At 44.8% G+C, this 7,856-nt stretch overlaps 1 non-coding gene across 1 annotated transcript; it reads left to right on the top strand.

Moving 5' to 3' along the window:
* The first annotated feature begins 7,450 nt into the window (after positions 1-7,450).
* Positions 7,451-7,522, top strand: TRNAP-AGG (transfer RNA proline (anticodon AGG)). Its single transcript has one exon. It is a non-coding gene; the product is annotated as a tRNA-Pro (tRNA).
* Positions 7,523-7,856: the final 334 nt, after the last annotated feature.

Below are 7,856 nucleotides of genomic sequence, written 5' to 3'. Positions count from 1 at the left end.
TCAGGCCCCAGCACATGAATACTTCATTGAAAGTGTGCTATATATACGCGAATTTTGCTGTGCACAGAATGATCCTCCTGACTGGCTAAGTGCTTTGGACAAAGTGACTAGCCTACATCGTTTTTATCACAGCACACTGGTTCGGCATTGACTAGTTTTTTTTTATGGCCATGTAATATTCACATTTTACTTTCTTTTGCCAAGCCGGTAATAAAAAAAAAGACTATATTCTTGGGGTATGATTCTCGCTTTGGGTGCGAGAGATCCTGTGTTCGATCCTAGACGGGCGCACTTTTTTTTTCTCTGTCAGTCTGGATGTGACGATCAGTGCTTATTAGTTTTCTTTCTTCTTCCCTGTTGCTGTGAGCCAAGATATTAGGAATGTGTAAACATGTCGCTGAGGTCAATAATCATCAGCTCGTTTATCTGAAAACTGAGAAACCTGACTGGTATTCCCATCCACGCAAGCGTCTTACTATTACAGTGTACTAGAAGTTGGCAGTATGTTCAGGGAGGGCCCGTGACTGAGGCCCCTTTTGTAGACGTGACCAGGTGGCACCAGTTCAGCACGGGTTGTATGGAAGCCGCCAAATTTCAGCACGGGTTGTATGGAAGCCGCCAAATTTCTCCCGGCACGCTCTGCAACGACGCCTCGTAGAGCCGGTTGTGCTTGCGAATGTTTGTAGCTTTATCTTTAGTGACACGAGTATCGAGTGACACACGTGTTTTTTGCGCAGCACTTCCGTTTCACCTCCTGAGAAGACCGTGGACGAAATCCAAAATAAACCAGAAAAATATAGAAAAAGCATACTAAAGTACAAAATCTGAACAAGGCTGTCGGTAGAGTAACACATTACTTTCTCTTCAACTTGCTTAAGGCTTGCAACATTGGGGACCGGCTTCTAAAATATATAGGCGTCTGCTACAGACAAGTGACGACGCGACTGGTAATTTACGGGCAAACAACTCCCACCATAAAGCTCGACAGATCCGTTAGGCAAGGATGCCCCATGTCACCTGTCCTTTTTGCTCTGTACTTGCAACCCCTGTGCCGAACGATTCTGAACGACAGCGACATAACAGGCTTCAGTTTCGCAGACACTCCTCTGAAAGTCCTCGCCTACGCCGACGACCTTATGTTTGGGGGTGCCTCTAGAGAGGAAATCCGCCAAGGAGTGCAGCATGTCATGAACTTCTGTAAAGTTTCTGGTGCTAAAGTAAATCGAGAAAACTGCGTGGGTGCATGGCTAGGTAAATGGGACTTAAAACCAACCACCTTCCTAGAGGTGAAGCGAAAGTCTGAAATCATCAGCTACCTCGGTGTGTGTTTTGATACTGCCAACCTACAGAATGGACAAAATACAATTCGAAGTGGTACCCTCGCGGCAAAAGTGCAACAGTTGCACGGGAGAACGGACCGCTTATGAACAGAGCCTTTGTGTGTAACACTGTGTTCTTTCCAGCTATATGGTACTCAGCGCAGGTGATGCCCTGTTTTCCGGCTAAGGTGAATCGAGTGCATAGATTTTGCACAACATATATTTGGGAGTCACGGTTTGAGCGCATGAGGCGCAGTAATTTATTCTTAAGTAAGGCAAAAGGAGGCCTAGGGCTGGTAAACGTAGAGGTTAAACTCAAAGTTCACAGGTAACTTTTTTCAAAAGCCAAACCCATCATATTATACGTCATTCTTTCAAACAATTAGGAGGTGCTCACTTAGGCGAGTGGATCGATGGTGCCCAGGGAGTCCCACGAGCCCGCACGTTAAGATTCTACAGGGAGGTGGAGCAGGCAGCTCGCTTCTTGGAGCAGCGCTTTTCTCAAAAGTACCTAAAAAATGTAAAACGGAAGAACCTCTACTGCAACACTATAGATATGCTATTCCCACCACCACTATATCGGTCTCGAGCTAGAAGCCAGCTGGAGTCCGACGTTTCCAAGCGTCTGCCGAAATATCCTGTAAAAACAGTGATTAAGAATTTCTTTGTTAGGTTGGATGTCGAAGTTTTACCTGTAAGAACGTGGCTACGTAACAAGGGTGTTTTCGTGCCGTGGTCAACGGACTGCCCGCTCTGCCCCTATCCAGAATCGTTGCAGCACGTATTTTTGTTTGTGCAAACGCAGTACACTTTTGGCACAATATACGAATTGTGCTTGATGTGCAGGAATACCCAAATTGGGATAACGTAAAATTTCTGGCACTGGAAGAAGACAAAAATAACAACAGTGTTGAAACCCTGTTATTGCTAGGTTTGTATGCAATTTGGAGATCACGAACTGATTACGTCCTAGCTCTAGCAAACGCAAAACCTGCGTGGACGCACTTTTGTAATGCTTTTGCGTATACGAGTTCGCTGCTGGGCGGCGAAGATGAGTTTAGCAAGAGATGGGGCAGAAGCGCCTGTAGACGAGTACTTATATAGAGGTGCGATTCTCTCTCTCTCTCTGTGTGTGCGCGCGTGCGCGTGTGCGTGTGTGCGTGCGTGTGTGCGTGCGTGTGTGTGTGTGTGTGTTTGTGTGCGTGTGCGCGCGCGTGTGTGTGTGTGTGTGTGTGCGTGCGTGCGTGCGTGCGTGTGCGTGTGTGTGTGTGTGCGTGTGCGTGTGCGTGTGCGCGTGTGTGTGTGTGTGTGTGTGTGTGTGTGTGTGTGTGTGTGTGTGTGTGTGTGTGTGTGTGTGTGAAAGAAGAACGCTTCAGTGCATGGTACCTGCTATGTTTAAAGAAAGAAAGAAAGAAAGTCGCAGGATAAAAAAAGGCTCGTTGGTCTAGGGGTTTGATCTCTTAGTAGATTTGCTATCTCCTATTTGATACTGGGCCTAGTCAAATGGACTGTGATCGTTGCAATGTGTTAATGAGAGCTTTCAATTGTTTATGTGACCCGAGTGATCGAAGAGGCATTAAGACTCAGCAGAACAGGAATGGTGTTTTGTCTAACATAATAAAAAATACAGGGCTCATTCATATAGGAGTGTCGGGACAGGGATCTCGCTCTTATACACGAATTCAAGGTCGCTTCTGCGCTCGCCTTGATCGGATTTATGTTTCTTTATGACTCCTCTCCCGAGGACTGTCCTGTACTACCATCCCAGTTTCATTCTCTTATCATTGTATGGTTATCGCAAAGATTGGTGAAAAATCTGTAACTAATTTCCGACCACAGTGGGTACTCTGGAAGCTTAATTCTGAGCTCCTAGATGATCAGGAATTCATTTATCGCGTGCGCATGGCCCGAACAACTTCTCTCTCTACTGACTTGCCGCTATTTTCAGCTTGGGAACTCTTTAAACAAGAGATTCGTACAGCCGAAAGCCTTCTATAGAAAGAATGAAAAAAAAAATACTTCGTAAGAGCCTATACAACCTTTATCAGATGGAATGCGAAATGCCAGGCACTTACATTGTTGACATGGAAAATCTTAAATGTGAATTACAAAACTATGATGCACTGCGGTCCAGAGGTGCGCGAGTTCGATCTCGAAATCAGCGTGCTCTGCAGTCTGAGCAGCCAACACGTCAAGCTTTGCTTGACGAGCGACGTCACGCTATTTCCAAAGTAATTCCGGAAATATACTCCGAAGGTAGCCTTCTAACAAATACGAGTAACATTATTTTTAAGTTCGAAACTTACTACACTGTGTTGTTTAGTGCCCGGCCAGATCATCACGATGCAAAAGTCTTAGAGACTTTTGTGTCTCTTGTAAAACCTTTACAGGATGATGACTGTACATTCATCAGTGATACCCTTACGATAAAAGAAATTGAGCTAGCTATTGATCAGCTGCCTCTGTCGAAAACATTCCGCCCTGATGGACTTTCAAGTGAATTTTGCAAAGCTTTCAAATCAATTATCAGTCCAATATTATTGGACATCTTTATTACAAGCTTAGAGGTGGACGCCCTTCCGCAATCTTTTTGGAAAACCCACACAGTTTTAATTCCCAAAAGTTGATATAAGGAGAAACTGCGTTCTGTTTAAAGCTGCTGACCAATCACATTATCAAACATGGATTATAAGATTTTTGCAAAAGGTTTATCGAATAGATTGCAATTTGCGATGCCGATTCTCATTGGTTCCCATCAGACGTGTGGAATTAGGGGCTGATCCATTAAAACCAACATACATATTGCCCGTAAACTTCTTCAATACTGTTACGGTTCCACTGAGCAGCTTGCAATGCTTCAGGTAGACCTTGCTAAAGCTTTTGATGCTGTCAGTCGCTCCTGTCTATTTTCTCTTCTGGAACATGCCACTGTTGGCTCCGTTATGCTTAAAGGCGTTAAGCTTTGCTATACCTGTTGTACTACTCGTGTAGTTATTAATGGCAAACTCTCTGAACCTGTTTCCATTTGCTCTTCAGTAAAACAAGTATGCCCGATGTTCCCATTACTATGGGGACATCGCTAGATGACCTAGCGTTCTTCTGCACGGATAAGTCCAGTGTTGAACAGGTAGTATCGACAATAGAGGAATTTGGCAGCGTATCAGGAGCACGAATGAACTCCGCAAAAAGCTTAGGCTTATGGTTTGGCTCATGGTGCTATACACCAGAACAGTTTGCAGGCGTTAAGTGGACCGGTGTCCCGCCAAAGTATCTCGGCGTGCCGCTAGACGCATATAAATTAAGCGCACACTATTAGAAAGAACAAGTTTCGGCCCTGCAAAGTTACGCCCAGACATTCGTTCCACAACGACTTTCTATTTTTGGGAAAGCCGAAGTCTGCAACAAGTTCTTGGCAACAGCAATTTACTATGTATTGCAAGTTATTCATTGTGCCAGGCTATACATCCAACGCTTTCACCGAATGTTTGCAACCCTCGTATGGTCTTTTGAGCCCATGAGGCGAGACAATATTTTCAGGCCCGTTAGTGAAGGTTGGCTGGGTTTAGTGCATCTTTATGTGCGGCAAATAGTGTCTCGTTTCGTTTTTTTTTTCGCGATACATCGCATTCTTTAATTCGGTCATTCGTACGAGTAGCACTTGTTAATGCGTTACCTGATTTAGTTGTTTCTTCAAATTTTTCTTCGCGCTTATGCTTGGGGGGGTTCATGCAAGAAGTTTACTTGGCGGTTCGTTTCCTGACAGTTTGGTTTTCCACTGAATACTTGTATTCTGTGTCACGCAAAACGTTGTACAAAGACATACTGTCCATGCTATTTCCGCCTCCACTTTACCGATCACTACACAATAATTGACTAGACCACGATGTACTAAAGCGAGTTCGCAAAATGTATTTATCCCCTTGCAGCAAAAAAAAAAATCTTTTATAAACTTCCATAGTGAAACGATACCGGTAAAAAAAGTAATAATACCGGTAAAAAGTAAGTAAACCACTTTCTGATTATGAGGCACGCCGTAGTGGAGGACTCCGGAAATTTTGACCACCTGAGGATCTTTAACGTGCACCTAAATCTAAGCACACGGGTGTTTTCGCATTTCGCCCCCATCGAAATGCGGCCGCCGTTGCCGGATTCGATCCCGCGACCTCGTGCTCAGCAGACCAAAACCATAGCCACTGAGCAACCACGGCGGGTACCGTTAAAAACATGGCTACAGAAAAAGGTATCTTTGTCTCTTCTGTTAGCTGTCGTGTTTGTGATGTGCCAGAGACAATTGAATATTGTTTTACTAGCAGCACCGACGCCATCCTATTTTGGAATGTGCTCCAACGGAAAACGCGAATGATGGACCGAAACGCTGAAACGGTTGTACCTTCAAGGGTACATTTCATCCAAATGACACTACACCTAAAACATGTTTATGATGGACTTAACACAACCGACTGGTACCCCATTTTGGTGAGGTCCCTATCCTTACCACCATTGTAAAGTGAAACCAACATTTCTACCCACAGTATGAACGATGCCTTTTCTGTGTGTGACTTTCATTGTGCTCTCCATTCTCTGACTATGCACAACTGGTGAATATCGGGTAGATTGCTACTGTAATAAATACCATGAAAGAAAACAAAGGAGGCTATAGTCGTGGGGTATGATTCTTGCTTATGGTGCGAGAGATCCCGTGTTCGATCCTAGACGGGCGCACTTTTTTTTTCTCTGTCAGCCTGGATGTGACGATCAATGCTTGTTAGTTTTCTTTCGTCTTCCCTGTTGCTGTGAGCCGATATATTAGGAATGTGTGAACATGTCGCTGAGGTCAATAGTAATGAGCTCGTTGATCTGAGAAACCTGACTGGTATTCCCACCTACGCAAGCGTCTTGTTATTACAGGGTACTAGAAGGAGGCAGTCTGTTCAGGGAGGGCCCATGGCTAATGCTCCTTCTGTAGACGCGACCAGGTGGCACCACTTCAACACGGGTTGTATAGAAGCCACCGAATTTCTCCCGGCACGCTCTGCAATGACGCCTCGTAGAGCCGGTTGTACTTGCGAATGTTTGTAGCGTTATTTTTAGTGGCACGTGTATCGAGTGACACACTTGTTATTTGCGCAGCACTTCCGTTTCACCTCCTGAGAAGACCGTGGACGAAATCGAAGATAAATCAGAAAAAAAAAGAAAAAGAATACTAAAGTACAAAATGCATGGGTTTCATTGTAGATATGATGTCAGAGCATACGTTTAGTTACAAGTTGAGTCACTGAAATGTTCGAAGTTATTATAGCTCATTCTAAATCGCTAATTACCACACACCAAAGCACAGAATGGTAGAGTTTAGAGACCCGCCACGTGAGCACGACTTTCGCAATATTGCTGGAAACTCGGAAGTAATGACGTCACTAATGATGTCACACACTCGAAGGTGGCATGATATTTAACCGGCTAATAAATGGAAAACAATGGCCTCCTAGTTCGGTTCGTGCGTTGTGTTCGCCTAAAGTTAACCTAAAGAACACCAACGCCGAGGTGCGAGTGCCACAAAGCGGCACCTAAATCAAAGATTATGATCGCTTACCATTTTTGCTTCACGAGTGAGAGTGAAAGTTTAGGGCTGGATAGCACACTCCAAAGTGGGGTAAGTAGGCTTAGTATGCTAATCACACCAAAAAAGGTAATAATAATAAACTTGCGAGCATATTGTTTTCTTTCTTTTTTTTCTTTTTATTCGAGGTCAGCGCGTGCTCTGAGGTGGAGTATTGCGTGACGGGGTCTAGAAAGGGTAAACATATCGAAAAGGAAAGCGATCCAATTCGTTACATTATATATGGCAGTATGAAATCAAGTGTTATACAAGAGTCGCAGACAAACGGCAGTGGTGCATGCAAGGTAACGCTTAACATCAACTCACCACTCTCGTGTTGGGCAAAACGTTGAAGAAATTACACATTCGCCGTCAACATCACTTATGCTCGTCAATCAAAGCAAACAGCACAGAAAGCTTCGCTTACACCGATTCCCACAGTGCGTGGGGTCTGAATAGTTTGCTTTTTCTTCATTGTGGCAGAGAGCAAATATATTACGAATGTGTAAATACCTGGCTGATCTCCCGGCGACTCGGCTCGTTGGTCTAGGGGTATGATTCTCGCTTAGGGTGCGAGAGGTCCCGGGTTCAAATCCCGGACGAGCCCACTTCTTTTTTCGTTCTGTAAGCCCGGATGTGACGCATAATGTTTTTTCGTTTTCTAAATGCGTAGGCATTTCTATGCTTACACCAATACGGGCTTTCTCTTCGATGCTAAGTAAGCGGTGAGAACACAGCGCGTGAAGCTATCAGTAGTCGGCACTCTTTGGCGGTCCTCTTTCAAGAAACGGTCCGCGCGGCGGTGCCATACGAAGCCACCGCCCGAGTAGGTTTGGTCACGGTTCATAATGGTTGGACGCAGATGGATAAGGCGCTAAAGAGTGATAACGGCTTATAATGACCGGAATGTTATCAGCGCACATGGCGTCGCAATCTGCAGT

Source organism: Dermacentor variabilis, chromosome 1 (assembly GCF_050947875.1).
Source record: "Dermacentor variabilis isolate Ectoservices chromosome 1, ASM5094787v1, whole genome shotgun sequence".
NCBI classification, from domain to species: Eukaryota; Metazoa; Arthropoda; class Arachnida; order Ixodida; family Ixodidae; genus Dermacentor; species Dermacentor variabilis.
The sequence above is the reverse complement of the archived record's forward strand: the minus strand, read 5'-3'. Positions and strand labels throughout refer to the sequence as shown.